The following is a 27,384-nucleotide window of genomic DNA, read 5'->3' as shown; positions in this document are numbered from 1 at the left end:
AGAGATATCTGCTGCGGTTCCAGTTCACTGATCTAATTTAATGGTAATGGAAAGTACACTAGAGATGCTTTGTGGAAAGCTCTGGTCTAGAATGACAGAGTCCCTTGTTCACTAATGTCTGTATCAGAGCAATATGAGGGGGAAAAACGTTCTTCAGCACTCGAACACAAAAATACAAATAGAATGACTTTCCTTATGAAAAATATATCAAAGAGTTTTAACTGCTCTATGCAACACAGTTTGATTTCAAGGCTAAAGCTAGTGAAAGAAACATAACTCCTAGAACGTGACTTGGTACTTTTGCTCCACTCTCTAATCAGGTCTCTTTTCTCCTAAATAGCAGAGTTTCGGACATAGTGCTTGTAGTGTATGTATCCGTCTACCTTTAAGAAAACCATTGTATGTAACCGTTCACCTTTAAGAGAACTATTTTAGGTGTGGCACTACTTTGTTGGCTTCTGTATACTGTAATACCGACGGTGACCACACCGGTATATAAGTGCTGTGTCAGGATTTATTTGGCAGATTCGCCCTGACCTTCGAATAGTAAAGTCCTGTTTTAAGTTACTCTGGTAGTCTGTGTATTAATTAACGAAACAACCCACAGACTTTACAGTGGCGACGAGTCCGATCATACCCTGCGGCAACAATACTTCCGAAGCAGTTAACGAGCGTCGAGAAGAGGCAACCGCCCTCGTCGTTCTGCTGGGAGAAAACTCGAGGCTGCAGAACTAGAAAGGAAGAAGAAGTTAGAGACAAAGACTTCCATCAGCAACAGGCACTGACTGTCCCTTCTGCCACGGTGAGGAGTGAGCCGATCAGCACGAGAAGCAAGGCGGCCACGGTGACTGTGAGTAAGGGAAAGTAAAAAGAATAACCGGAGGATAAGGGCGGTGCACTCGACCATGGTCGAGGGGGAAAGGAGCCGGACAGAAGTCGGGTCCAGAGGCGCTGAGACTGGGGCAGCGTGGAGCAAGGAAGCCGCGGTACAGACAGGCTGGGGGACGCAACGGCGTCGTGAGACAGCTAGACCGCGACCGGCGAAAAAGGCCGGGCAGCGACCGAAGCCACGAAGCGCTGCGACCGGGAGCGTAGGCGCGGGAAGAGATAAACTCAGCCGCAGCCGGGGAGGGAAGCACCGGACTGCGAGAGGGCTGGGAGGCGCGATTGGGAGCCGAGTGAGCGGGAGAGGCAGAGCCGACCAAGGGGGAACTGAGCGAGAGCCAGTCCAGCGGCTGAAACTGTTCTCCATCAACGGGGTGTACCCAGCGCCGGTAGAGCCAAGCGAGCGGGAGAGAGACAGAGCCCGAGCAAGGGGAACTGAGCGAGAGCCAGCCCAGCAGCTGAAACTGTTCACCGTCAACGGGATGTACCCAGCGCCGGTTGCCCTGCCGAGAAAAGGGAAAGCCCTGAAGCCGACGCGCAGGCTGTGAACCTGAAAGCCAGCGGCCATCGCCCGTGGGGAAAGTGTACCCCTCCCACTAGGGAAGAAACACGGGAAGCCGCCATTAGGCGGGGAAGAAGACAGAAGCGGGAAACCGCCATTGAAGTGGGCGGGGAGAGAAGATAAGCGCGGGAAACCGCCATTTTCGCGGGAACCGCCATCTTGGAAAAAAAGAAAAGAAAATTTAAAGAAATAATTCGTGGTGTTATCAGGAAGAGAGGAAGATGCCTAAGCGTGGTAACATCAACGATTTTAATTCCGAGGTAGAAGACTGGGCCACGTATGTGGAACGCATTGAGATCTATTGTGAGGCCAATAAAATAGAAGAAGATGACAAAGCTATAACCTTGCTAAACTCGATGGGCGCGAAGACATACGGGCTCTTGAAGCATCTACTAGCACCAGCTAAACCGGCGGATCAGACTTTCGATGATATTGTGACTGTTCTGAAGGATCACTTGAACCCCACACCGTTGATGTTGGCGGAACAATTCAAATTCTATGCGAGAACGCAAAGGAAAGACGAAAGCAACGCAGAATACTTGGTCGAACTGCGTAGACTAGCGAAACACTGCCAGTTTGGAGGGAATCTGACAGAGGCATTGCGAGACAAGTTCGTGTGCGGGTTGTCAAAGGAAGGAATGCAAAAGCGACTACTCGAAGAGAACGACCTTACACTTGACAGGGCTGTCCTTATTGCAGCATCGCACGAAGCCGCAGCGAAGGGAACTGCGGAAATGCAGCTAAAGGCAGCGGCACTCAGTGTGGATCAAATTACCTCGAGTACAACAAAATGCTATCGTTGTGGGAAGACAACACACGACCAGAACCAATGCTGGTTTAAGAACCAGGAATGTAGGAAATGTGGCAAACTGGGTCACATAGCTAAGGTATGCCGGTCAGGGAAGAAGACCAACAACCAAAGGAAGCCATCACAGGAAAAGTACAACAAGGTACACAAGGTGGCTGAGAAGAGTTCAGACGAACAGAATTCGGACTCAGACCCAAACGGCCAGGAGCTGAGCAGTCTGAGAATTCACAATGTGAGTAAGGAAGCTGACCTACAAACTATCTGGGTCATGCTAAAAATAGCTGGAGTCCAAGTGAAAATGGAGTTGGACACTGGATCAGCTCTATCAGTCACAAATCGAAGGGATTACCACCGGCTATTCTCACATATACCCTTAAGAGATACCAAGTTCGTATTGCAGACATACACGGGGCATAAAGTATACCCCATGGGGAAGATAAGAGTCAAGGTGAGAGATGGGGGTAAAGAACAACCAAGAATGAACTTATACGTACTACCTGAGGGAGGACCACCACTTCTGGGACGGGAGTGGATCAAGAAAATAGACATGGAATGGCACTATCTAAAAGCCATAACGAGTGAGGACTCGGTGCAGACAATCAGCTCAGATTCTGAAACGGATGACGATAAGGCCAACCCAAATATGAAAGACAAGGCTAAAATGGACTTGCCGACTAAGGTTGGAAGAACGAAGGCATGCATAAAGGCTTATGCTCCAGAGAAGAACAAAGTTTCAGAACAGAACTCCACCGAACAACGATAACATAGTTTGACAGAGAATTCTGAGTCTGTTCAGTTTACGGACATATCCATGACTGACGAACACCGAGCTCGGACTCAACTTTATTTCAAATTATGACAGCAAGTAGAACAAGTGAGTTACCGTCTCGAACAAGAGATGAAAACAATGAAAAAGTTCTATGACACCGAATGGGAGAATCTGGAAAGACAACAGAAGCAGCTAGCTCAAGCAGAGAGCGACCATAGAGCCATTGTGACCAATTACCGATCACATCTCCCTTATGCTGTTCAGGAGTTAGAATATTTGCAGGAAGGAGCAAATGAAGAGGAATCTTCAGGAAGCCAGGATTTTATTCCCGTTCTTCTCTACGACTCCTTACAAGCAGAGTTTGAGAAGTTGAAGGAACAGTATGAACAGGCCCAGGCTACAATCCTGGAGGGGATTAACTCGGCAACCTCCGAAAAGCTAGTTTCAGTAGAAGCATATGAGCAACTAAAGGTTGAACATGAGCAAGAAGTCCAAAGGCTGCAGGAAATTCTTGATGACCTCAAGGCCAAGACAGACTCATCGGTAGAAGTTCCATCCATAGATGAGAAATTAGAGGTGAAAGACATGGCAGAACATGAAAGACAAGATGTCCAAGAACTCATAAAAATATTGAAGGAAACCCAAGACAAATATGAGGCGGCAATGACCGAGGTTCAACAACTTGAAGAACAGATTCAACTGGGAATCCTTTCAGTGGAAGAAAAGGAAACTGTAAGAAACACAGAGACTGTAAGAATGGCCCCTGAACATGAGCTAGAGAGCATCAAGGCGCAACTTCTCCGAGCGCTGAAAGCCAAAGTACAAGAGGAAAAGAAGGTGAAAGCATTGGAGGAAAAGGTGGATGAAATGGAGAAGACTCTGATCCACAGTGTTCCCGTGGAAGAGTTAACGGTCAGCCAACTCCTTCATATGCTGAGGGACAAGACTCTGCAATGGGAACAATCTGAACACGAGCTTCAATCTTCAAAGGGAAGGAGTTCGGAGCTCTCAAAAGTTATGGAAATAGCTGAGGTTGCAACACAGATTTTACTGGGATGCCAAAAGTACGCTGAATCACATCTATGTGAACAACAGAATGTTGAAACAGCTGCTCCAGTAGAAGGATTGAATAGCCTGATCAATCAATCCCCGATGGAAGGGGAAGTGTTGAAACCACAAATGAGGTCATTAGTGAAGGATTTGCAGGAAACCCAGGAAGAGCGGGATGAATATGAACGCATGAAGAAGTCTCTTCAGGAAAGATGTCTAGGGAGGGAACAACAGTCGGCTAACGTCCAGTTGGGTAAGGAAGAAGTAGCAGGCCCTCTCGCTAGACTAGTTCAGGACGACACCGAGTTGAGTGACATGGAATATTACGAGGACTTGGTCTGCCCAGCTTGTGATGAAAACTCCCAAAGTGCAGAAATCAGAATGAAGCACTTAAAGTCTAAGGAACATAGGGAGATGGTGGCGCTACAGCTGGCAGCTGATAAGGGAGCCCCGAGAGTCTCCAAGAAGCAGAAAAGAAAAAGACGAAGCAGAAGGTGATAACCATCTAAATCATTATCACTTCTACCAGATCATGTACGTGGGCCCTACGAAGGGAGCCAAATCAGTTGGCAAGTAGGAAAAATTACCAAGGCAGTCCAGCCGTTTGTAAAAGTCAGCACTGCTGGTTCAGCAGGACGGAAGTTCAAGCTGTTAAGTCAAGGGAAAGACTATTGGATGAGTCACGCTAGCAATGTGAACCGGCTACACCACAGAGATGTTGTTCGGACCGAGTCAAGACCAGAGACTGAATCTGTGAACTGTTCCCGCAGAGACTGAATCTGTAAACTGTTTCCCACATAGATTATACCTGTGAATTGTTTTACATGAAGTTGAATATATGTTATGTTTAATGGGGGACTAAGTGTGTTGTAAGCTAAAAAGGGAGGATTGTAGTGTATGTATCCGTCTACCTTTAAGAAAACCATTGTATGTAACCGTTCACCTTTAAGAGAACTATTTTAGGTGTGGCACTACTTTGTTGGCTTCTGTATACTGTAATACCGACGGTGACCACACCAGTATATAAGTGCTGTGTCAGGATTTATTTGGCAGATTCGCCCTGACCTTCGAATAGTAAAGTCCTGTTTTAAGTTACTCTGGTAGTCTGTGTATTAATTAACTAAACAACCCACAGGCTTTACAGTGCTGAATTAATAGGCACACACCACTCTCCAGCTCTGCTCATGCACAAGTCTGTAGAGGGAGGGATTTTGATGGTTTGCATCAAAGATTGAATAATTATCAAATAGTTGAGTTTTATAGCGCTCAGAATTTAAACAAAGATGTAGGTTTAAAGGTGTTCTGATGAAAGGTCATCATAGAATCACAGAATTTTACAGCACAGAAGGACGCCATTCAGCCCATCTTGTCCATGCCGGCCTACAAAGAGCTATCCACTCTAATCCCACTTTCCAGCACTTGGTCCGTAGCCCTGTAGGTTATGTCACTTTAAGTGCATATCCAAGTGCTTTTTAAATGTGATGAGGGCCTCTGCCTCTATCACCCTTTCAGGCAGAGAGTTCCAGACCCCCACCACCCTCTGGGTGAAAACATTTCTCCTCAAATCTCCTCTAAACTTCCGACCAATTACTTTAAATCTATGCCCTCTGGTTAGTGACCCTTCTGCTAAGGGAAATAGTTCCTTCCTATCCACTCTATCTAGGCCCCTCATAATTTTATACACCTCAATTAGGTTTCCCCTAAGCCTCCTCTATTCCAATGAAAACAAACCCAGCCTCTCCAATTTTTCCTCATAGTTAAAATTCTCCGGTCCTGGCAACAACCTCGTAAATCTCCTCTGTACCCTCTCTAGCGCAATCACATCTTTCCTGTAATGTGGTTGTAGTGTATGTAACCATTCTACCTTTAAGAGAACTATTGTATGTAACCATCCACCTTTAAGAGAACTATTTTAGGTGTTGCACTACTTTATCTTGGCTGCGGTATACTGTAATACCGGTGGTGACCACACCGGTATATAAGTGCTGTGTAATGAGTGATTGGGCAGATTCGCCCTGACCTTCGAATAGTAAAGTCCTGTTAAAGTTACTCTTGTAGTCTGTGTAATAATTTGCAATATAACACACAGATTTTACAGTGGCGACGAGTTCGATCTTACCCTGCGGCAGCGATACATCCGAAGCAGTTAACGAGCATCGAGAAGAGGCAGCCGCCCTCGTCGTTCTGCTGAGAGAAGACTCGAGTCTGCAGAGCAAGGAAGAAGGAAGAATTCAGACACGAAGCCTTCCATCAGCAACAGGCAGTGATCGTCCCTTCTGTCACGGTGGTGAGTGAGCCGATCAGCCACGAGAAGCAAGTCGGCCACGTTGACTGTGAGTAGGGGGGAAATAAAAAGAAACGGAGGATAAGGGTGGTGAACTCGACCACGGTCAGGGGAAAGGAGCTGGACAGAAGTCGGGGCCAGAGACGCTGAGACTGGGGCAGCGTAGGGCACGGAAGCCGCGGTACAAGCGGGAACACAGCCGGTGTGAGAGACCGGGCTACAAGCGGGAACGCAGCCGGTGTGAGAGACCGGGCTACAAGCGGGCGGGGAGATGCAACAGCGTCGTGAGACAGCTCGACCGCGACCGGTGAAAAAGGCCGGGCAGCTACCGAGGCCGCGAGGCGCTGCGACCGGGATCGTAAGGCGCGGGAAGAAATAAAAAAAATAATAAATAAATAAAACCGCGGAGAACTCAGCCGCAGCCGGGGGAGGAAAGGACCGGACTGCGAGAGGGCTGGGAGGCACGATTGGAAGCCGCTGAGGGAGAGACAGAGCCCGAGCGAGCGGGAGAGACAGAGCCCGAGCGAGGGGGAACGGGACCGAGCGAGGGAGACCGAGCGAGATTCCGCCCAGTGGCTGGAACTGTTCGCCGCCAACGGGTTGTCCCCAGCGCCGGTTGCCCTGCCGAGAAAAGGGAACAAGGAACGCACCGAAGCCGGCGCGCAGGCTGCGAACCCCGAAAGCCAGCGGTCGTCGCCCGAGAGCAAAGCTTACCCCTCCCGCCAGGGGAAGAAACGCGGGAAGCCGCCAGTAGGCGGGGAAGAAGACAGGAGCGGGAAACCGCCATTTTGAAAGTAGGCGGGGAAGAAGACAAGCGAGGGAAACCGCCATTTTTGGAAAAAAAAAAGTAACGAACAAATTCGTTGTTGTTTCTCAGAAAGATAGTGAAGATGCCTAAGCATGGTAACATCAACGACTTCGATTCCGAGGTGGAAGATTGGGCCACGTATGTAGAACGCATCGAGATATATTGTGAGGCCAATAAAATAGCAGATGATGATAAAGCTCTAACCTTACTAAACTCAATGGGGGCGAAGACATATGGGCTATTGAAGCATCTTCTATCACCAGCTAAACCGGCGGATCAGACTTTCGCTAATATTGTTGCTGTCCTGAAGGATCATTTGAACCCCACACCGCTGATGTTGGCGGAACGATTCAAATTTTATGCGAGAACGCAATGGAAAGAGGAAAGCAACGCGGAATACTTGGTTGAACTGCGTAGATTAGCGAAATACTGTCAGTTTGGGGAAAATCTGACAGAGGCATTGAGAGACAAGTTCGTGTGCGGGTTGTCGAAGGAAGGAACACAAAAGCGACTGCTAGAAGAGAACGATCTTACACTTGATAAGGCTGTCCTTATTGCAGCATCGCACGAAGCCGCAGCGAGAGGCACTGCAGAAATGCAGCTGAAGGCAGCGGTACTCAGCGTGGATCAAATGACTTCGGGTACAACGAAATGTTATCGTTGTGGGAAGACAACACACGACCAGAACCAATGCTGGTTTAAAAACCAGGAATGTAGAAAATGTGGCAAGCTTGGTCACATAGCTAAAGTATGCCGGTCAGGAAAGAAGACCAGCAACAAAAAAAAGTCACCGCAGGAAAAGTACAGCAAGGTACACAAGGTGGCTGAGAAGAGTTCGGATGAACAGAATTCGGATTCAGACCCAAACGGCCAGGAACTGGGTAGTCTGAGAATTCACAATGTGAGTAAGGAAGCTGACCTACAAACTATCTGGGTCATGCTAAAAATAGCCGGAGTCCAAGTAAAAATGGAATTGGACACAGGATCAGCCCTATCAGTCATAAATCGAAGGGATTACAACCGGCTATTCTCACATATACCCTTGAGAGATACCAAGATCGTATTGCAGACATACACGGGGCATAAAGTATACCCCATCGGAAAGATAAAAGTCAAGGTGAGAGACAAGGGCAAAGAACACCAAGGAATGGACTTATATGTACTACCTGAGGGAGGTCCACCACTTCTGGGACGGGAGTGGATCAGGGAAATAAACATGGAATGGCACTACCTAAAAGCAATAACGAGGGAGAACTCGGTGAAGACAATCAGCTCAGACTCTGAAACTGATGACGATAAGACCAGCCCAAGTGCGAAAGACAAGTCTAAAATGGACTTGCTGACTAAGGTTGGAAAAACGAAGGAGTGCATAAATGCTTATGCTTCAGAGGAGAACAAAGTTTCAGAACAGAATTCCACTGAACAACAACAACATAGTTTGACAGAGAATTCTGAGTCTGTCCAGTTTACAGACATGCACAATTCTGAGGAACACCGGGCTCGAACTCAACTCCATTTCAAATTACAACAGCAATTAGAACAATTGAGTTGCCGTCTTGAGCAAGAGATGAAAGCGATGAAAAAGTTCTTTGACACAGAGTGGGAGAATCTGGAAAGACAACAGAAGCAGCTGATGGAGAAAAGGGAGCAGGAGCACACAAACCGTCTGCGCGAGGAGGCCAAACGAATCAAAGCTGATTCGGTTTCTGAAGGTGCGTGCTCTAATCTGGTGGAGCAAGATGTTCAGCAACTAAAGGCGCTTGTTAGCAGGTTGCAGGCAGAAAAGGCTGATTTGGTCGCCATGAATTCCGAGCTCCTACTGAAGTTGGGTGCAGCGTCACCGGACGATTCATTTGTGGAAATTCGAATGGTGGAGGCTGCGGATGATGGCGAAGTAGAAACAGCAAAGGAGCCCCAGGGCAAGGTTATAAACATCCCTGCAGCTACGGGGAAACGGATGATGTCAGAAGAGTTAACGGTCAGCCAACTCCTTCATATGCTGAGGGACAAGACTCTGAAATGGGAACAATTTGAACATGAGCTTAAATCTTCAAAGGAGAGGGGTTTGGAGCTCTCAAAAGTTATTGAAATAGCTGAGGTTGCAACACAGACTGAGAAGATGGCAGCAGAGCAACCCTTGGATGCCAAAAGTATGCTGACTCACGTCAATGTTGAACAACAGAATGCTGAAACAACTGCTCCAGTAGAGGGATTGAATAATACGATCAATCAATCTCCGAATGAAGTTGAAGTATTGAAATCATGAATGAGGTCATTAGTAAAAGACTTGCAGGAAGCCAAGAAAAAGCTGGAGGAAGCTGAACACATGAAGGAGTCTCTTCAGGGGAGATGTCTGGAATTGGAACAAAAGCTGACTAACGTCCAGCTGGGCATGGAGGAAATAAAAGACCCTCTCGCTGGCCTAGCTCAGGACGACACCGATTATTACCATGTCCTATTGAATGACACCGAATATAACGATGACCTGTTCTGCCCAGCTTGTGGGGAAATCTTCCGAAGTGCAAAAACCCTGAAGAATCACAAAAAGTCTAAGAAACACCGGGAGATGGTGGCGCTGCTAAGGCAACAGGAGAAAGAGGAGGAGGAACTGTGCATGCGGCTGGCAGTGGTGCACAGAGAGTCTCCAAGAAGCAGGAAAGGAAAAGATGAAACAGAAGAAGATGACCCATCTGAACCATTATCACCCCTACCAGATCACGCACGTGGTCCCTCCGAACGGAACCAAATCAGTTTGGAAGTAGAAAAACTTCCCAAGGTACTATAGCTTTTAGAAGTCAGCAATGCTGGTTCAGAAGTGACGGAAGTTCAAGCTGTTAAGTCCAGTGAAGGACTATTGGATGAGTCACCCCAGCAAAGTGAACCGACTACATCACAGGGAACTGCTACACCACCGAGGCGTTGTCCAGACCGAGTCAAGAAGCACAGGAGGCGCCTCCACAGAGACTGAATCTGTGAACTGTTTTCCACAGAGACTGAATCTGTGAACTGTTTTCCGCAGAGACTGAATCTGTGAACTGTTTTCCGCAGAGACTACATCTGTGAACTGTTTTTACATGAAGTTGGATATATGTTATGATGTTATGTTTAATGGGGAATAAGTATGTTGTAAGCTAAAAAGGGAGGATTGTAGTGTATGTAACCGTTCTACCTTTAAGAGAGCTATTGTATGTAACCGTCCACCTTTAAGAGAACTATTTTAGGTGTTGCACGACTTTATCTTGGCTGCGGTATACTGTAATACCGGTGGTGACCACACCGGTATATAAGTGCTGTGTAATGAGTGATTGGGCAGATTCGCCCTGACCTTCGAATAGTAAAGTCCTGTTAAAGTTACTCTTGTAGTCTGTGTAATAATTTGCAATATAACACACAGATTTTACAGTGGTGACCAGAACTACACGCAGTACTCTAGCTGTGGCCTAACTAGCATTTTATACAGTGCAAGCATAACCTCCCTCCTCTTATATTCTATGCCTCAGCTAATAAAGGCAAGCATTCCGTATGCCTTCTTAACCACCTTATCTACCTGTTCTGCTACCTTCAGGGATCTGTGGACATGCACTACAAGGTCCCTCTGTTCCTCTGCACTTATCAGTGTCCTACCATTTATAGTGTATTCCCTTGCCTTGTTAGCCCTCCCCAAATGCATTACCTCGCACTTGTCCGGATTGAATTCCATTTGCCACTGTTCTGCCCACCTGACCAGTCCATTGATATCTTCCTGCAGTCTGCAGCTTTCTTCTTCATTATCCACAGCACGGCCAATTTTTGCTTCATCTGCAAACTTCTTAATCATACCCCCTACATTCAAGTCTAAATCATTGATATATATCACAAAAAACAAGGGACCTAGTACTGAGTCCTGCGGATCCCCACTGGAAACAGCCTTCCAGTCAATTTTGGTTGCAGTGTCCAGAATCATCATCAGCTGCCTGTTTTTAAAAGAAATTGAGCAAATTTTAAAGGGGGAACCATTTTCATGGAAAAGCAGGGCTGGATTTTCCCAGTGGAGGCGGGATTGCGGCAGGAGAGGTAGTTGGTGGATTTTGGTGCTAAGACCCCAGCTATTCACAATATATATTAATGATCTAGACGAGGGAACTAGATGTAATATCTCCAAGTTTGCAGACGACACAAAGCTGGGTGGGCATGTGTGCTGTGAGGAGGATGCCGAGAAACTCCAGTATGATTTGGACTAGTTGGGTGATTGGGCAGATGCATGGCAAATGCGAGGTTATCCACTTTGGTGGCAAAAACAGGAAGGCAGATTATTATCTGAATGGCAATATATTGGGAGAAGGGGAAATGCAATGAGACCTGGGTGTCCTTGTGCACCAGTCGCTGAAAGTAAGCATGCAGGTGCAGCAGGCGGTTAAGAAGGCAAATGCTATGTTGGCCTTCATAGCGAGAGGATTCGAGTACAGGAGCAAGGATGTCTTGCTGCAGTTGTACAGGGCCTTGGTGGGGCCACACCTTGCGTATTGTGCAGTTTTGGTTGCTTTATCTGAGGAAGGATGTTCTTGCCATGGAGGGAGTGCAGCGAAGATTCACCAGACTGATACCTGGGATGGCAGGAATGATGTATGAGGAGAGATTGGGTCGATTGGACTTATATTCGCTGGAGTTTAGAAGAATGAGAGGGGATCTCATTGCAACTTATAACATTCTAACAAGACTAGATGCAGGAAGGATGTTCCCGATGGCGGGGGAGTCCAGAACCAGGGGTCACAGTCTAAAGATAAGGGGTAAGCCATTTAAGACAGATGAGGAGGAATTTCGTCACCCAGAGAGTGGTGAACCTGTGGAATTCTCTACCACAGAAGGCAGTAGAGGCCAATTCATTAAATATATTCAAGAAGGAGTTAGATATATTTCTTAAGGCTAAAGGGATCAAGGGATATAGGGAGAAAGCAGGGACAGGGTACTGAATTTGGATGATCAGCCATGATCTCATTAAATAGCGGATCAGGCTCGAGGGGCCGAATGGCCTACTCCTGCTCCTATCTTCTATGTTTCTATGTTTCTAAAAACACCCACAGACCATAACCCTTTGCTTCCTACTTCTGAGCCAATTTTGGATCCAACTTGCCACTTTGCCTTTGATCCCATGGGCTTTTACTTTCGTGACCAATCTGCCATGTGGGACCTTATCAAAAGCCTTGCTAAAATCCATATATGTGCAACCCTCATCGACCCTCCTTGTTACCTCCTCAAAAAATTCAACCAAGTTCGTCATCAACCTGAAACATTGGGCAGAATTTTCCCTACCAAGTCGAGTCGGGTGCATGCGAACCACTCTTCAGAGCGACTTTAGCGTAATGGCCCCTATTAAGGCAGACATGCGCGCTTCCCGGCCCTATTAAATAGTGCGGGTCTAATGACATCATCGATGACTCATTTCCAGTGGGGATATTTAAAGCAGCATTGGCCACATCGCATTTGAAGGTTCATGTAGGAGGAGTGTGGGGGGAGGATTTGAGAGGAGTGTCTTGCTGCTGAGAAATTGAAAATTCACAAAGACAGAGGGTTGCATCCCACTTTTCTGATGAATCACTATATATTCTCATGGAGGGAGTTGGAGTACGCAGGGAGGTCCTTTTTCCTGCAGATGGGCGGAAGAGGCCTCCCCAAGAGACCACAAGAGCCTGGCTCCAAATTGCTGAGGAGGTCAACAGCAGGAGTGTCGTAAGGAGAGCCTGGGTACAGTGCAGGAAGCAGTTCAACGATCTGATGAGATCAGGAAAGGTGAGTGCAAAGCCATACTCACCTTTACCCTGATGTGCCTGTCACCACATACCTATCACTCTGCTTTCCCAAGCCTACTCCTGCATATCACTTCTCACACCAACCTACCTTCCAGGTCCATCTATCCCTCTCTCTCTATGTACATGCTCACATCCCCATCTGCCTAACCACCCCTCATACTCATCCTCTTCCAAATGTAATCTTACCAAGTAACACCATAGAAAAAGGCCATTTGGCATTGGCACCACACTCCCTCATAGTCACCCTCTACAGGTGTATCCCACACATTCCTTACACTCATTCCATCACTCTCACTCAAATTTTTCTTTTTTCCCTGCTTGCAGGAGAAGAGAGCCCACAACAACAAGGAAAGGGCGAGAACTGAAGCTGACCCTCCATCCTCCAGTACCTTAACTGCAACAGAGGAGGATGCCCTGGAGGCCTCAAGAGTTGCAGAGCTACTGGCGGTGGGAGACGGAGAGAGGGGAACATCTCAGCAACCTGATGACAGAATTATACCTCATACAGCCACATGACATACAACAGTCACTCATATGGGAACTGATGTCAGCAGCCAGTGAATGTTCATCATGTGCATAATGATATGGCTAGCCATTCTTAATATAACATTTCTGAATCATCTCTTTACTCTCCCACAGGTCCATCAAGAGCACCCCCCACCACCCCCCACCCACTGTCCAGCTGCAGGAGGAAGACAACTCCTCAGAGGAGCCTCCAGTCTCTGAGAGTGCACCATCAAAAGACCCAAGCGCACCCAGCACCATTGCAGATATGTACACCTCGGTGAATCCTGTGCGAGATAAAGTAGTGTTGTCACCTGTTGACAGGAACAGCAGTGGAGACTCCTCGCTGGAGGGCGCAGGATGCTCCCAGCTCTGCTCAGCTGCATACAGACGCTGACCCTCGGGGGCCATCGAGAAAGAGGGTTATCCTGGAGGTGCAGCAAGAAATGCAGGAGGCTCTAGCAGATTTTGCAGCCATGATGTTGTTTGGGGGGTGGGGGGACTTGGCACAGCATGTGGCAGCCATATGGCTGCAATGCAGGAAGTTAAGAAAATCTGGCCATGATGAGGCCATCCCTGGCCTCCCGTGCTGCAATGTACTCTGGTGCTGGTGCCATCTGGACCTTAGGTTCCTCCTGCTCCTCCTCCTCATCTTCCAACTGATGCTTCTCCTCCTCCTCCTGCTCCTCTTCCTCTGAAGAGGCTGTGCACTCAGTGCCTTGTCCCTCATGCAGCTGTAATCCTCGTTGCTGTGCTATGTTGTGCAGGGCGCATCAGACGACGATGATTCTGGATACCCTGGCTGGTGCTTTCTGAAGGGCTCCTCCAGATCTGTCCAGGCATCTGAAGTGCATCGTGAGCATGCCTATTGTTTGCTCCATAACACATCTGGTGGACATGTGGCTTTCATTATAATACTCCTCAGCCTCATTGCTTGGCCTACTCAAGGGTGTCATGAGCCACATCTTCAGTGGATAGCCCTTGTCTCCAAGCAGCCAGCTGGTAAGTGTATTTGGCAGTGCAAAGAGCTAAGGGAGGGTGGACTAGCACAACAACTACCAGGGAATTTGGCACACACATGCATGATGTTCTTACTGTGGTTGCAGATGAGCTGCGCATTGAGGGAGTGGAAACCCTTGTGGTTCACAAACACTCCTGGGTGATGTGGGGGTGCCCTGATGGCCACATGTGTGCAGTCGATGATGTCCTGCACCTGTGGGAAGCCAGCCAGATTAGCAAAGCCGAGCGCATGCTCACTAACACTGGCTTCATCAGTGGCAAAGTTCACATAATTGGCTGACTTGTTAAACATGGCATCGGTGATCTGTGTGATGCATCTCTGGGTGGCTGACTGCGAGATCTCGCAAATGTCTGCTCCAGATCCCTGGAAGGACTCTGAGGTGAAGAAGTTGACGGCGCTGGTGACTTTGACAGCCACTGGTAAGGCGTGTCCACAAGGTCCTCTCGGCTGCAGGTTTTGCTTCAGCAAGCTGCAAATGTCTGAGACGACCTGGCGCAATAGCCTCAGCCTCCTTTGGCACTGCTGCTCAGTCATGTTGAGGAAGCTCATCCTCTGCCTGGATACCCTGTGCTGGGGGTAGCGCCTCCGGCGTGGTGCAGCCCTGCGCTTTTACCCTCTGTCCTGTGAAGCATCAGGTCATTGAGGAGAAGGTTAGTGGTGTTGTTGCTGCTGCTGGTGGTGATGTTCATTCTGGTCCGATTGTGGGGTCCAAAGTGAGACAGTATAAGCGGCACCCATGCTGATGTAATAGATTGTAGGTCAAGTAGAGATCAGAGGAGCAATCTGTCACTGTTGTGATAGTTACTATGAATGTGGCGAGAGTGGCTTCTGAGGTTGCAGAAAAGACACCTAAATCTGTGCTCAAAATGGAGTCAGCAAGAGCATTTCCCTTAGACAAGTAAGCAGGTGTCACATGGGAGTATTTATTTGGATTTCCATGCTCTGCATTAATAACCTCAATCAATGGCCACTGAGCTTCCACCTCAGGTTGACAGACGTGGTTTCCAAGCTGCATGATTGACAGTGGTCATCCAGTGAAAATCAAAAGGACTGGTTAAAATCCCTGTTGAAGACCTCACAACAAGGATTTAATGATTTAATGAGCTTAATTAGGTCGCCCGCCTCTGCCGTTTGGGTTCGTGGCTCTCTGGCAAACGTGCCCGAGCTAAAGGCGTGAGGAGACGGGATGACAGCTCGTCCCTGGCGCGCTCACATTTTCTGCAACTTTTACTGCCGACCCACCTCCAAACCCGCACGCACACATGGCAGCGGGAAAATTCCGGCCATTAACTCTATTTCTCACTCCACAGATGCTGCCTCACCTGTTGAATATCTCCAGCATGTTCTATTTTTATTTCAGGTTTAATCAAGCATCTTAAAGGAGGAGAGAGAGGTGGTGAGATTAGAGAGGGAATTCCAGCTCTTAGGGCCTAGATGGCTGAAGGCAGGGCCGCCAATGGTGGGGCAAAGGAAGTGGGGGATGCACAAGAGGTCAGAGTTGGAGGAAATCTATTATGTACCATTAATTTGCATGGGTTGGAGGTTGGGGGGTGGGTACTGATCATTTACTGTAACTTCAGTTGAAGATCCGTGGAAGTCCCAGTGAAACAGTGTGAGGCCAGGGTATTCAACCCATAGGCCTCTGATATGAGTTGGAGGAAATGTTGGGAGCACTGGAGGTAAATGCTAGTCTCTGGCAGCACATCAAGGGATCCAGACCTCAGCAATGAGTCCAGCAGCAGTCTAGAGTACTGGGAGGTGGCTCCAAGTGTTAGAAGTATTCGGGTGGTGGTCCCATAATCTAGAGCACTAGGAAGGGATCATAACTGAGAAATAAATATAAAGATTTCATTCTGCATCTGTGACTTTTGGAACAATAAATGACACGGCTGTTTTGATAAACAATTTGTATATTTTTAAAAGTCTATTATATAGATTATTTTAAAAATTACCTCAAAAATTTAATTTTCCATGTCTGATACAAAAAGTGTTTTATTTTTACTCTCAACCAGCAGAATTCTTTCATCAAGTTTTGCATGTATTGGAAAGTGAGTGGGGTCAGGAATGGCCAGTCCAGCTAACGATCAAAGCTATCCAGGTGGTTTGACACCCGCCTCGGTCCCCTGCCCAAACATCTTCCAATTTTAATCCAAGGCCAGGATTTGGAGGGACAAAATATTGCATGAAAACGTTCAAAAATATGCTTCAAATGATTTGGTTGTTTCGTCTTCTCTTCGCTACAAAATTTGCATATGGCCAAATTACATTTAAATTGTAATGAATTTGCATATTAACCAATCAGGTGGAAGAGACTTGAATTGAAGTGGAATAAATTATAAGTGTGAGTTTGTATAATAAGAACATGATGCTTGCCTGTGACATGACAATATGATGCCAGAGTGTGACATAAAGAGTGTGCACCTGAAGTGTGATGTACAGGAAGAGCGCGTAAGGAATAATCACCAGGAATTTGGTAGAAGATCAGCGGGAACCCTGGATAAATGGTCATTTTACATCTTTTTTCTGGCATTTCTGCTGATCTTGTGTTGAAGTTATGATGGGACATTGGGAAACCCCTGCAAAAATTCCAGAGGACTATTTTTATAAGATGGATAGAAAGAAAGATCGATAGATATCTGCAAGATTCAAACTAACCACCTTTCGACTGATTGTTATGTACCTGTATGAACGTAGCATTACTGTAAGGGGTGAAATTGGTCTTCAGCAGTAGTGGAAATTGGATGATAGTGAGTCGCTGCCCGTTTTACAACACGCCTAGTTTTCTTTTCCAGTGACACCTGCCAATTTGTTGTTGCCCGTTTTGCGCTACAGCTGGAGATCAATTTCATCCCGTGATCTTGAGTTGATCAAACCAGGATAGAAATTAACATTCTGTATTAAAAAGGAGGGAAGTCCATGAGAGAATAATCAGGCATCCGTTATGGATGAGCTGAATGACCTATTTCACTCAGGGTTTTTTTTCTGTGATTCAAATCCAGTCTGGCTGCCCACACATCAAATGTGTTGGTCCATCAACATTTTTGTGAGGTTATCCAGTGATTGGATATATTGGTTGGAACAGAGTTTCACCATTAGCTGACCCCAAACTTTCATCAACCATGTTCAATATTAATATAATGGCACAAGGCATTTCTTGTAAAGTATTCCAAGGATTTCAAAATATATAATCTAAGGAGTGTCGACTATTCCTGGTTGGCCTCCCATCTTCCACCCTCCGTAAGCTTCAGCTCATCCAAAACTCTGCAGCCCGTATCCTAACTCGCACCAAATCCTTTTCACCCATCACCCATGGGCTTGCCGATCTACATTGGCTCCCAGTTCAGCAACGCCTCGAATCCTTGTGTTCAAATCTCTCCATGGCCTCACCCCTCCCTATCTCTGTAACCTCCTCCAGCCCTACAACCCTTCGTGAACTCTGGATTCCTCCAATTCTGGCTTCTTGTGCAACCCTCATTTCCTCCGCCCCACCATTTGTGGCTGTGCTTTCAGCAGCCTAGGCTCTAAGCTCTTGAATTCCCTCTCTTAACTCTATGCTTCTCCACATCTCTCGTTTCCTTTAAAACCTATCTCTTTGACCGAGCTTTTGATCACTTGTCCTAATATCTCCTTATCTGGCTTGGTGTCATGTTTTGTCTGATAACGCTCCTGTGAAGCGCCTTGGGACATTTAACTAAGTTGAAAATGCTATATAAATGCAAGTTGTTGTTTCCAAAGTGCAATAAAATGGCAGCACTAGTGTTGTCTTCAGGGAAGGGGTAACAAGCTATGTAAATTAATTTATTGAGATGCATAGAATCATAGAATGTTGCAGCACAGAAGGAGGCCATTCAGCCCATCAAGCCTGTGCCGGCTCACTGCAAGAGCACTTCAGCTAGTTCCACTTACCCCACCCTTTCCCCGTAGCCCTGCAATTTTCTTTCCTTCAGGTACTTATCCAATTTCCTTTTGAAAACCACGATTGAATCTGCCTCCACCGCCCTCTCAGGCAGTGCATTCCAGATCCTAACCACTTGATGCTGTAGGGGGGTGGTGGTGTGGGGTGGCGCGTACGCCCAGTCAGTTAGGCCTCTGTTTATGAACGATTCGAATCGCTCCCACGCCCCTGGGTTCTAGACACCGGACTTAGGTACAGGCGGTGATACAGAAAAGACTCGAGTAGACTGGTGGTTTGGATGTGAGAAAACCAAGATTTTATTGAAATAGAAATTAACACAATCGTATGAGCAGTTACTACAGGTAGACTATCCTTTATCCGAAATCCTCGGGACCAGCCGTGTTTCGGTTTTCGGAGAATTTCGGATTTCGGAAGGTGGGTCGGCGGGGGTCCGCGGGGGGGTCGGCGGGGGGTCGTGCGCATGACTTACGCTGACGCGCAGCGTAAGTCGTGCACACGACACCCCGCCAACCCCCCGCGGACCCCCGCCAGCCCCGACCCCCACCAACCCCCCCGCGGACCCCCGCCGGCCCCGACCCCCCCGCCGACCCCCCCGCGGACCCCCGCCAGCCCCGACCCCCGCCGACCCCCCCGCGGACCCCCGCCGGCCCCGACCCCCACCGACCGCCCCGCGGACCCCCGCCGGCCCCGACCGCCGCCAACCCCCCCGCGGACCCCCCCGCGGACCCCCGCCAGCCCCGACACCCGCCGACCCCCCCGCGGACCCCCGCCGGCCCCGACCCCCGCCGACCACCCCACGGACCCCCGCCGGTCCCGACCCCCGCTGACCCCCCCGCGGACCCCCGCCGGCGCCGACCCCCCCGCGGACCCCCGCCGACCCCCGCCGACTTACGGTCGGGGTCGGTGGGGGTCCGCGGGGGGGTCGGCGGGGGGTCGTGCGCACGACTTACGCTGACGCTCAGTGTAAGTCGGCGGGGGTTGGGGTCGGCGGGGGTCCGCGGGGGGGTCGGCGGGGGTCGGGGCCGGCGGGGGTCCGCGGGGGGGTCGGTGGGGGTCGGGGCCGGTGGGGGGTCGGCGGGGGTCGGGGCCGGCGGGGGTCCGCGGGGGGATCGGCGGGGGGGTTGGCGGGGGTCGGGGCCGGCGGGGGTCCACGGGGGGGTCGGCGGGGGGGTCGGCGGGGGTCGGGGCCGGCGGGGGTCCGCGGGGGTCCGCGGGGGGGTCCGCGGGGTGTCGTGCGCACGACTTACGCTGGACTTACGCTGAACGAAAAAACCTTCGGTTTTTAGAGGGTTTCGGTTTTCGGAAGTTCGGATAAAGGGTAGTCTACCTGTACTATAAAATTACAGGCAAATACAAATAACTATACTTATACAGGGAATGGGGAACACACGGCACATCGAGGGAAAATAACTATATTAACAATCCCCTTATCCTTATCCCACCCCCTATACCTAACTAGATTAAGCAATGAGGGGCTAGAATTCATGCTCACCAATCAAAAGATCTGCTGAATTGAAAACAGCGGTGGGGTTTGGGGTTCGCTCTTTATGCTCTCTGGAGCCTGCCATCGTCACATGGTCTCGGGGTGCTGAAAGGGCATTGTCCAGGTACAAGTACCCCAAAATTAATGTCTCCGCTTGGGTACTTTACCTCGCAGGGATGATGGTTCCTCTTCCTCAGTCGGCAGTTGAAGTTTGCATGAAGATAGTCGACAGTGAGCTGGATTGAAGGCCCGATTATTCGAAGCTTTTCTTCAATTGTCTTCTCATTCGTCTTCCCAATTCATCTCGCCTCCTTGCCTCGTCGCATCCCGCCTCGCCTGGTCTGGTTTGTCCGTGTCCGCCTGGAGCAATGCCGGGCGTTCCTGATGGAATGGGAAAGGCACGGGCAGTGGCCGGGCGGTAAGCATGGGACGGGGGAAGAGCAGCAGCCACAAGGGCGAGGGGCCAGAGCAGGAGCCAAGAGCAAGGGCAGAGAGCAGAGAGAGAAGGTTGCCAGTGGGCCTACAATTATACTCCTTCGGATGGCCCTTATCTGCGCGCCAAATCAGGTTAGTTCATTGTCCCAATCTTGGCGGGCTAGTTTAAATAATTGTAGCAATCTAAACTAACTGTTTTTAGATGGCCGGTAATCACACCTGCTGGCCCGATTCCTGAGTTGCTTTTGTTATTAATACATCTTAATCGGCCTGCCCAGCTTCGATGGCTTCCCTAAGCTGTTTCCGATTATTTATGCAAACAACTTGATGGCCTTAAGTATAGGCCTCACTGGTTTTGATCTGTCTCCGATTTGACTTAATGCATAATTCAAAGTCCTGTCTGCTTTCAAAATACAAAAGTCTCTCTTCACAGAAACTGCAGCTTGGGTTTCGATTTCCCAACAGCTGCTTGTGCCACAGAGTCCAAGCTTTTTAAATCTGCAGGCTTTTGGCCACGAGGTGCAGACGCCATCTTTGGGTACTCTTTTCATTAAAATGTCCATGCAGGGTCCCTTTTATTAATAATAACCTTTGGGGAAATGTAGAAATTTTGCGAATCTTACAATGCTTAAAAAAGCTCTTCCTCATGTCACCTTTGGTTCTTCTGCCAATCACCTTAAATCTGTGCCCTCTGGTTCTCGGCCTTTCTGCCAATGCAAACAGTTTCTCTCTATCTACTCTATCTAGACCCTTCCTCTTTCACAATGACTTTGGCAGCATCCTCTGCCTTGGTAAAGACAGATGTAAAGTACTCATTTAGTACTGCAACCATACCCTCTGCCTCCATGCGTAGGCCTCCTTTTTGGTCCCAAATCAGCTCCACCCCTCCTCTTACCACCTGTTTACTATTTATATGCCTGTAGAAGACTTTTGGATTCCCTTTTATGTTAGCTGCCAGTTTATTCTCATACTCTTTCTTTGCTCCTCTTATTTCCTTTTTCACTTCCCCTCTGAACTTCTTATATTCAGTCTGGTTCTCACTTGTATTCTCAACCTGACATCTGTCTTACGCCGTCTTTTTGCATAATGTATTCTTTAATTTAAGATAATTTAAATTTTAAAATCTTAGCTTTTTGTGAGATAATCCCTAACAAACACACAGGTAAATATAAGGACAGAGACTTCTTTGAGGCATAACATGGTTGAATTCCATATTCAATTAGAGGGTGAGAAGGTTGGATCTCAAACAAGCGTGCTAAGCTTGAATAAAGGAGACTATGAAGGTATGAGAGCGGAATTGAGTAGAGTGGATTGGGAAAATAGATTAAAGTGTAAGACGATACATGATCAGTGGTGTACATTTAAGGAGTTATTTTACAACTTCCAAAAAATATATATTCCACTGAGAAGAAAAGGGTGTAAAAGAAAAGACAGCCATCCGTGGCTAAGTAAAGAAATTAAGGATAGTATTCGACTAAAAACAAGGGCATATAAGGTAGCCAAATCTAGTGGGAGGATAGAGGATTGGGAAAACTTTAAAAGACAGCAAAAAGTAACAAAAAGATTGATTAAGAAAGGGAAGATAGATTATGAAAGTAAATTAGCAAAAAATATAAAAACAGATAGTAAGAGTTTTTATAGTTATATAAAAAGAAAAAGGGTGGCTAAAGTAAATGTTGATCCCTTAGAGGATGAGACCGGGAAATTAATGGTGAGAAATATGGAGATGGCAAAAACACTGAATGAATATTTTGTATCAGTCTTTACAGTAGAAGACACTAAGAATATCCCAACACTGGACAAACAGGGGGCTATAGGGGGGGAGAAGCTAAACACGATCAAAATCACTAAGGAAGTGGTACTCGGTAAAATAATGGGACTCAAGGCGGATAAATCACCTGGACCTGATGGCTTACATCCTAGGGTCTTGAGGGAAGTGGCGGTAGGGATTGTGGATGCATTGGAATAATTTTCCAAAACTCCCTGGAATCAGCAAAGGTCCCAGCAGACTGGAAAACTGCTAATGTAACGCCCTTATTTAAAAAGGGCAGTAGACAGAAGGCTGGAAACTATAGACCGGTTAGCCTAACATCTGTGGTAGGTAAAATATTGGAGTCCATTATTAAGGAGACAGTAACAGGACATTTGGATAATCATAATTTAATAGGACAAAGTCAGCATGGTTTTATGAAGGGGAAGTCATGTTTGACAAATTTGCTGGAGTTCTTTGAGGAAGTAACATATAGGGTGGATAAAGGGGAACCAGTGGACGTAGTGTATTTAGACTTCCAAAAGGCATTTGACAAGGTGCCACACAAAAGATTATTGCTTAAGATAAAAAATCACGGGATTGGGGGTAATATTCTGGCATGGCTAGAGGATTGGCTATCTAACAGAAAGCAGAGAGTTGGGATAAATGGTTCATTCTCGGACTGGCAATCAGTAACTAGTGGTGTTCCACAGGGGTCAGTGCTGGGTCCCCAACTCTTTACAATCTATATTAACGATTTGGAGGAGGGGACCGAGTGTAACATATCAAAGTTTGCAGATGATACTAAGATGGGAGGGAAAGTAGTGAGTGAGGAGGACATAAAAAACCTGCAAGGGGACATCGACAGGCTAAGTAAGTGGGCAGAGATTTGGCAGATGGAATACAATACTGGAAAGTGTGAGGTTATGCACTTTGGCAGGAAAAATCGTAGAGCAAGTTATTATCTTAATGGCAAGAAACTGGAAAGTACTGAAGTACAAAGGGATCTGGGGGTCCTGGTGCACGAAACTCAAAAGGTTAGTATGCAGGTGCAGCAAGTGATTAAGAAGGCCAATGGAATGTTGGCTTTCATTGCTAGGGGGATAGAATATAAAAATAGGGAGGTATTGCTTCAGTTGTACAAGGTATTGGTGAGACCGCACCTGGAATACTGCATACAGTTTTGGTGTCCATACTTAAGAAAAGACATACTTGCTCTCGAGTCAGTACAAAGAAGGTTCACTCGGTTAATCCCAGGGATGAGGGGATGGACATATGAGGAGAGGTTGAGTAGATTGGGACTCTACTCATTGGAGTTCAGAAGAATGAGAGGCGATCTTATTGAAACATATAAGATTGTGAAGGGGTTGGATCGGGTGGATGCGGGGAGGATGTTCCCGATGATGGGTGAAACTAGAACTAGGGGGCATAGTCTTAGAATAAGGGGCTGCTCTTTCAAAACTGAGATGAGGAGGAGCTACTTCACTCAGAGGGTGGTAGGTCCATGGAATATGCTGCCCCAAAAAGCTGTAGAAGCTACATCATTACATAAATTTAAAACAGAAATAGACAGTTTCCTAGAAGTAAAGGGAATAAAGGGTTATGGGGAACGGGCAGGAATTTGGACATGAGTCTAGGTTCGGATCGGTCATGGCCCTGTGGGTAGCGGAGCGGGCCCAGGGGCCATGTAGCCTGATCCTGCTCCTATTTCGTGTGTCTAATTCTGTTAGATTCAGGAGATGGTTCAGTGATAGTAGATTGGCGGTTAGGATCAGATCAGCCATGATCTTATTGAATGGCGGAGCAGGCTCAAGGGGCCGATTGGCCTACTCCTGCTCCTATTTCTTATGTTCTTATGTTCTTATGATACCTAACATGAAACTAAAACCTACAACCCAGATATTGAGCCTTGCTCTTATATTCAGACTCTCCCAGCCTCTTGAATCACCAGAACTGGGCCATGTACAATTATTATTGCGGTACTAGAAGACATATGGAAAACATTAGTCCTTTATCTGAATTTCTATGTGGCAATTGTCAGAAATAGGCTCTTTAAATAGTAACTACGCACTAACTGCACATAGATATTCAATAGAGATAAAAGGAAAACTGCTGTTCTTCACTGGGATGCTGTCTGAAAAGCCTTTACATGTTCCTTTTTAGTGGAAAATTTGTGAAAGATTTAAGACCATCATCAGTGAAAACAGCATGCTGGAGGTATTAAATTATTCTCTGAATGTAATTTATAACCATGCATGTGAAACACCATAACTAGGTTTATTTTAGTCAACTTCAAGAGCTACCCTGTAATTAGTGGTTTTAGTGATGTTTTTATCATTGTATTGGAATCCATACTGGCTGGTGTTAGATCCGTGGTTCAGTGGATAAAGAATTACACGGATGCTGTATATAAACAAACAACAGGTCTTTACTGGAGGAGGGTCATCTCTAGACTGGAGTACAGAGGCATTCGCACAGCTTATATACCGGTGTGGTTACTGCCGGTACTACAGTATACAGGAGGTGTAAAAAGTAGTTCTGACTTAAAGCACATACACTACAATTCCTCCCTTTTTAGATTAATAATACCCCCTTAATATTCAAATAACAATTACATTTTTACATGTACATTCAATAACAAAAAGTCCATTTATAGATTCAGTCTCTGGGGCGGCTTCCTGACCCTTTCGGGATAGCGCCTTTCCGGAGGTTCTTGTTCTTGGTGCATAGGCGATTCTGACCCCTTTTCGTCGGGTAGTTCATCGGGTTCCACTGCTACTGGGTCTGAAGTAGATGCTACCGGTATGTCGGGTTCATCCCCAGGTACTCGAGACATGGGGTTGACGCCTTCCTGTGACGCTAAGATCTGATCGACGTGGCATCTCACAATGTTCTCCCTGACATCCACTGTGTACATTAATGGCCCCTGCCATGTACATATCGTTCCGGGTTGCCACTTCTCTGTTCGATAGTCCCGGGCCAAGACTGGTTGCCCTACATTGAAGTTCCTTGTCGGCTTCTCGTTGATGTGCTGGAATTGTTTGTCCTCAACATTTCTTCGCACATTTGGTCTGAGCAAGTCCAGACGAGATCTCAACCTTCGGTTAAAGAACATCATGGCCGGGGTCTGGTTGGTAACTGCATGTGTCGCGTTTCGGTAAGCTAATAAGAAATTGTCCATCTTATGCTGTAGTGGAATTTCCTCATCGCACATGGCCTTTATCGCCTTCTTAAAGGTTTGTACGAACCTCTCAGCCAATCCATTGGTGGCTGGATGATATGGGACGGATGTGTAATGCCTTACCCCATTCATTTTCATGAATATTTGGAACTCGTCGGACACAAACTGTGGTCCATTATCAGAGCAGGACTGCTCTGGCAAACAGTTTCTGGCAAATATGGTCCGTAGGACTGCAATCGTTTTCTCTGTAGTGGTTGAAGACATCTTTATCACCTCAGGCCACTTTGAATGAGCATCCACTGCTATTAAGAACATTGAGTCCATGAATGGACCAGCGAAATCAATGTGCACCCGTTGCCATGGAGAGGAGGGCCACTCCCATGGGTGTAGAGGGGCATGTGGTGATGCATTTTGGACCTTCTGGCATCCTAAGCAGCTCTTAGTTAGGTCTTCGATTTGTTGATCGATTCCCGGCCACCACACATAAGCCCTAGCAAGGCTTTTCATTTTCACTCCCCCCAGATGACCTTCATGTAGCTCCTTTAGCACTCTCTCCCTTAACTTGGGTGGAATCACCACTCTGGATCCACACATCACTGTCCCCTGGCATACTGACAGCTGTTCTCTTCTGGATGAGAATGCTGGCAACAGTGAGTCGCCATGTGTTGGCCATCCCCTCACCGTCAATTCATATACCCGTGACAGCGTCGGATCATTGCGGGTCTCCTTCTCTATATCCACGTTTGTTACTGGCAATCGTTCAATTATCGACGAATAAAATATCTCGATAGGGTCCACTGCTGGTGCTTCCTCCACCGTAGGCAGTGGCAGACGTGATAGCCCATCAGCGTTCCCATGCTGTTTCGTGCCTTTATATTCTATTTCATATTGATTCGCCCCTAGAAACAGGGACCATCTTTGTAACCGCTGTGCAGTCATTACTGGCACACCCTTCTTAGGATTAAAGATGGAGACAAGTGGTTGGTGGTCAGTCAGCAAGGTGAACTTCTGCCCATGCAGATAATGGTTGAATTTTTTTACTCCCCATACTAGGCTGAGGGCCTCCCTGTCAATCTGGGCGTAGATGCGCTCGGCTGAGGTTAGTGACCGAGATGCAAAGGCTACTGGCCTCTCCGACCCATCTGGGAATTTGTGCGACAGCACCGCTCCAATCCCGTAGGGTGATGCATCACATGCCAAACGAATTGGTAGTACTGGGTTGAAATGGGCCAACACCTCTTTTGATGTGATCAATTCTTTACACTTCTGGAAAGCTCATCTATGTTCATCATCTCACTTCCATGGTACCCCTGTTTGCAGTAGGGTGTTCAGTGGGTGTAGTACCGTAGACAAATTTGGTAAGAACTTGTGGTAATAGTTTACCAGCCCGAGGAACGACCTCAGTTGTGACACATTTTCCAGTGTTGGAGCCTTGGCTACTGCCTCAATCTTGTCAGGGGACTTATGCAACCCCTCTTCATCGATGACGTGGCCACAATACGAGATCTGTTTCTGGAAAAACTCGCACTTGTGATGATTAGCTCGTAGCCCATATTCCTTTAATCTGGCGAGCACCTTCTCCAAGTTAGCGAGGTGATCACCGCCATTTTCGCCCGTGACCAAGATGTCATCCAAATAACACTGGGTCCCTGGAATCCCTTGCAGGACCTGATCCATCGCCCTTTGCCAGATAGCTGGAGCCGAGGCTACTCCAAACACCAGCCGGTTGTATTGATAGAGACCTTTATGGGTGTTGATCGTAAGGTAATGTTTCGAAGCTTCTTCTACCTCCATTTGCAAGTACGCCTGGGCTAGATCAATTTTGGTGAAGCGTTTACCACCAGATAGCGAGGCGAAAATATCCTCAATTCGTGGAAGCGGATATTGCACCGTGTGAAGGACTGGGTTCACTGTCACCTTAAAATCCCCACAGATGCGGATCTTCTTTGGTTCCCCAGGTGTATTACTCAACGACCTCTTCATTACAGGGACGATGGGTGTAGCCCACTCGCTCCAGTCCACTTTGGACAGTACTCCTGAACGTTCCAACCCTTCCAGCTCTGCTTCAACCGCTGGTCTGATCGCATAAGGCACTGGTCTGGCCTTCAGAAACTTTGGGCTTGCATTATCCTCTATTTTAAT

The sequence above is a fragment of the Somniosus microcephalus genome, chromosome 10 (genome assembly GCF_052327205.1).
Source record: "Somniosus microcephalus isolate GS21.2 chromosome 10, FLI_Smic_1.0, whole genome shotgun sequence".
Taxonomy (NCBI): Eukaryota; Metazoa; Chordata; class Chondrichthyes; order Squaliformes; family Somniosidae; genus Somniosus; species Somniosus microcephalus.
The sequence above is the reverse complement of the archived record's forward strand: the minus strand, read 5'-3'. Positions refer to the sequence as shown.